This window comes from Bubalus kerabau, chromosome 11 (genome assembly GCF_029407905.1).
Source record: "Bubalus kerabau isolate K-KA32 ecotype Philippines breed swamp buffalo chromosome 11, PCC_UOA_SB_1v2, whole genome shotgun sequence".
Taxonomy (NCBI): Eukaryota; Metazoa; Chordata; class Mammalia; order Artiodactyla; family Bovidae; genus Bubalus; species Bubalus kerabau.
The window spans coordinates 80,302,349-80,307,353 of record NC_073634.1 but is presented as its reverse complement, the minus strand read 5'-3'; positions in this window follow the sequence as shown (position 1 = coordinate 80,307,353).

Here is a 5,005-nt window from a genome sequence, read left to right as displayed (position 1 = left end):
TTTTCAGATTTCGTATAAGATAGGATATGATCTGTAGTCAAATGAAGCAAATCTATTCCAGTCATTAGTTTTCGCTGTCTGTTGGGAGAATGGGGGAAAGTAGGAAAAATGTTCCTGATTTGACAGCCCTGCATAATTTACCTCTCTGAGTAAAGCTAAAATGAAATATCCTCTCTGGGTCAAACTGAAATGAGCCACCTTGTCAGTTAGTACTAGTATCTTCTCCAGTAAATAGATCTGTCTCTTTGTACTGCTTTTTTGTGTGGAGGACAAGGTTCCCCAAGGTGAGAGCTGTTAGTTTATTATGGTGGTACACAAGTCTTTAGTTTTGTGTTGGTCACATGGCTTATATTTTTAGATCAAAAGATTGTCCCTTTGCAAATTCTTCCCTCTGGGTTAACTGTAATTTCTCAAAAATATATGACAGATGAGGCAGCTTTGGGTAAACATTTATGTACCATGCATTTCAGTTGGACTGGAACTTGGCTTCTAGTTAGGTAGAACAAGTAACACCACTTCCCTACAATCAGTTGCACAGTTTGATTTATATTAGGTTGAGACATCTACTGGGAATCCAACTCAAACAGCAATGGAGTTCAGGCACATCTAGAAGCCTGGAGGATGGGTAGACTCATTGATAACCAAAATGCAAAGTGAGGGTGACTGTGTTCCACAGAGTGAATTGACCATAATAAAACATGAAGTCTGGATTCATGATCAAGATTCTGTAACAGGGCATGAGGGTGAGAAGAAAGAAGCAGTTCTGTTTGTAACATGTTAGCTGGTGAAAATAGCATCATCTGGAATACAACAGGTGACCTTTGCTGGCTCTTTCCTTTCTGTTTCTATCAATAGTTATACGTATGGACACTTCTTCTTTTCTAACGAAAAATACAAATGCATATTTACACATTTATTTGTATAATAGATTAAAACTTCAATCCGTATATTGGAGAAGCATAATGACATTCACATATAAGTATTTGCATATGAAAGTCCTTGATTTGCATGGACAATTATAAGTACTTCTTTTTTTGCTGATGCAAATGAAGAAACACCTTTGGAAAATTGGCCTCATAATTTCTAATCATATATCATTGAATGGTGCATACACTTTTAGGAAAGGAATTGGCATCATTTTAAGAATAAGAAGTCATTTAGCAAGATTTTCTCTGGGAGAAGTGCTTCACAGAATGATCTTTTTTCTAATAATGCTTAAAAATTGAGCATTCAGTAGTCCAAAGCTGAAAGATGAAAGACTGACTTGGTGGTTCCTGGGTAAGCACAGAATGGCATACTTGACTTCACTTGACTGTTATATGAAGAATTTTATAAATGTTTTCATTAGAAGCAATCAGAGGATTGTTTGTTTATGATCTTTACGTTACAGAGGATTGAAATCTCTGAAAGGAAAGAGTGGCAGGAGGCCACTGGTTAAGTTTAAACAGGTCAAAGCTCAGCTTAGAAGGCCAGGGGCCATCCTAGGCGTTTTCAGTAATATTCCCAGGTTTCTATCGCTGCAAATAAATTTCAAAGTGAGCTAAATATTTCCTGAGGGCGTGAAACTCACATTAGAGTTTGAGCAGTTGTCAAAAAAGCTCTAGATCTCTCAGAAGACTGAGTATGTAGCATGATCTTTACTGTCGACATTCTGTCCAAAGTGTTTGGTCTGTCTCAGGGTGTTTCTCCCTGGTTATCAGTGATTTAGATATGTGAAATTGCTTCTTGTCATAAGCATGATCAGGAGGAGAACATTTTCAGTTCTATCATTTATATGCTTTCAGTAATTTCACTTCATTTACTGGGTCATGAGAAATGACATTTTTGTTTCTAAGTGAATAGTGTTATAATGAATTCACTTCAGATTGTTAAATCTTGTCTGTAACTGAGGTGACTCTGCCCTTATAAAATCACTCTGCAGTAAACCTTTTTTCCTCCTTGTTCATCCAATAACATAGCCATCCTCGGCACATGAAACAGATGCCTCTTAGAAGGCTGCTGACTTCTTTATCCAGGGTATTTTATGAAAGGGCATGAGGACACCATGTTGGGGACATATTTTATGAAAGGGCATGGGGACACTAACCACGGTCCAGTGACTCAGGCTCCAGCAGAATGTTTTTCCGGCTTGGTGCAGTGAGCCATCTCCCTTTCCTTCCCCTGAGGCCTGAATGGATTTGTATGTCTGCCAGGAAGGATTCTGGGCATCATTCTCCTCACGCATTTCATTCTTGTACTTTCGTATCTGTTAGCAATTCCAGAAGCTGTCATTGCTTTGGCATATTAATTAAATTTAAACTTAGAATTGATTTCCAGTCATTTCATTCACATATATATGTATGTATATATAATATATACATCTATATTATAGACTTGTGAATTATATGTCTATAAAACTGAATATATATGTATACACATATAATATATGTATATGTGTTTGTGTGTGTGTCTTCCAACTGAAAAGTTTATCCATAAGGATAATAAAATTTTTTCCACTCTCATGCAAGTAGGTTTGAAATCTGAAAAAAAAAATTGGGGAACACTTCAATAATTACAACACTTTTTGTATATCTGTAACAGTTCTTATGTTTATAGTAATCTTTTTGTGAAGGTAGGCCAAAATAACAGTCCCTAGTTTATAGATGAGAAAATGGAGTTTGAGGAGGTTTAAATGATCTGTTCAAGGTGATAACATGAGTCACTGCAAGACCCAAGGCTGAACTCAACATCAAGGGCCCTAGTTTGGTGTTTCTTCTGGTCCCACCAGGCCTGTATCTTCTTCTCTTGTATATCTAATAGCAGCTTCCACAGCCTTGGGTAGAGCTTAGAGTCTAGGCTGTGCTTGTTAAATTAATAGAGGCTTCTTCCTTAGCGATCACACAGTATTCCCAAACCAAGTGGGAATACTGCTCAGTGGTCTCACCTGTTAGCCCAACAATAATATCCTTAAAAATGCTAAGAGAAAGGACAACAGCTTAGAAGATAAAACTGTCACTTTAACTATCCTGAATGGTGATATCATATTATATAGAACCTATTTTGAGAGAGATGTGAGAAATCACGAGAGGATACCATCAATATATATCTCATTAAACTATGGCAATTAATACTGCCACATTAAGGCCTCATGCTGTTTGAGGCAGTAAAGCTTACAGCCTCTTTCTGTCCTGCAGATTTCTCCAAGGAACAGTTCAGTTTCCAAATCTGCCATGCAGCCTCATCAGCTTCTCCAACACACACACACACACACACACACGCACACACACACACACACTGTTCTACCTTGTCCGGCCTCAGATGAGACCCACCTCTATTGTTACACTGTGTTCACATGTTTCATTCTTACCTCTTTTGTCCCACCACTAGTTATGAACATCTGGAACAAAAGGCTAGAACTGAGTTCATTTTACCCTCAAAGCCTAATAGGTACTTAACACATGTTTCTTGGATGAATAGTAGAATCTAAAGAAACAGATCTTAAGTTACATTTGTCAGCCATCTGTAGGCATGCTGCATCAAATTTGAAGCACCACAGTTTAGGAGATACAAGAGGATACAAAAAAGAGTAATAATTATGATGAAGTGGCTGAAAAGTGAGAACTTAAAGGCAGGTTAAATCCCTGGAATAATGGCATGGGTGAGCCTACTTATCACGTTCACATGTATTTTTCTATAACAGATTGAAAGCTTTTTGAAGATACCCATGGAGCTTATTAGTACAGGAAATGGCAAAGAATACTTTCTCAGTTAAAATTTGTCAACCTGATTAATAGAAGATATTTATAAGCAGGCGAAGAGTGTACCTCCAGTCCTTCTTCCTCCTTTGAGTCATAAAAATCCACCATTTGGTTAACCATTGGTCTCCCTAGCCCACAAGACTAAAGTGTTTTGAGAGAGAAAACTGTGGGAAGTGGAGAGGACAGACAGAGTCCCCAAAGGATGCGTGACGTGCAAGATTGGGAGCTGTCCTCCACTCCTCAAAAATCAAAGGCACTTGGCAGCTTCTTAGGACTGAGGAAAACATGCTCTCTGATTGTGCACAGGAACACTTGAAATGGAGATACACATTTCATAACACATAAACAGGCCCCACGCCCACATGGGGGCAACGCAGGGCCAAGAGGGTTGGAGGGCCACAATATGAACTCCAAATTTGTGTTGAGCTTTGCTAAAAACTTTGAAATGTGAAGTAAAATGAGGGAAAGCTGACTTTTTTAAAAGGTACATAAAAGTATTAGTAAAAGGATGCTAACCTACCCAACTTAATAAACACTGAGTGATTTTTAGGCACCAGAACTTTATTTTTTTAAATATGAATTTATTGATTTTAATTGGAGGCTAATTATTTTACAATATTATAGTGGTTTTGCCATACATTGACATGAATCCACCACAGGTGTACATGTGTTCCCCATCCTGAACCCCCCTCCCACCTCCCTTCCCATCCCATCTTTCTGGGTAATCCCAGTGCACCAGCCTTGAGCACCCTGTCTCATGCATCAAACCTGGACTGGTGATTCATTTCACATATGATAATATACATGTTTCAATGTCATTCTCCCAAATCATCCCACCCTTTCCCTCTCTCACAGAGTCCAAAAGACTATTCTATACATCTGTGTCTCTTTTGGTGTCTCACATATAGGGTTATCACTACCATCTTTCTAAATTCCATATATATGCATTAGTATACTGTATTGGTGTTTTCTTTCTGACTTACTTCACTCAGTATAATAGGGTCCAGTTTCATCCACCTCATTAGAATTGATTCAAATGTATTCTTTTAAATGGCTGAGTAATATTCCATTATGTATATGTACCACAGCTTTCTTATCCATTTGTCTGCTGATGGGCATCTAGGTTGCTTCCGTGTCCTGGCTATTATAAACAGTGCTGCGATGAACATGGGGGTACACATATGTGTGTATGCCCAGCAGTGGGATTGCTGGGTCATACAGCAATTCTATTTCCAGTTTTTTAAGGAAGCTCCACACTGTTCTCCATA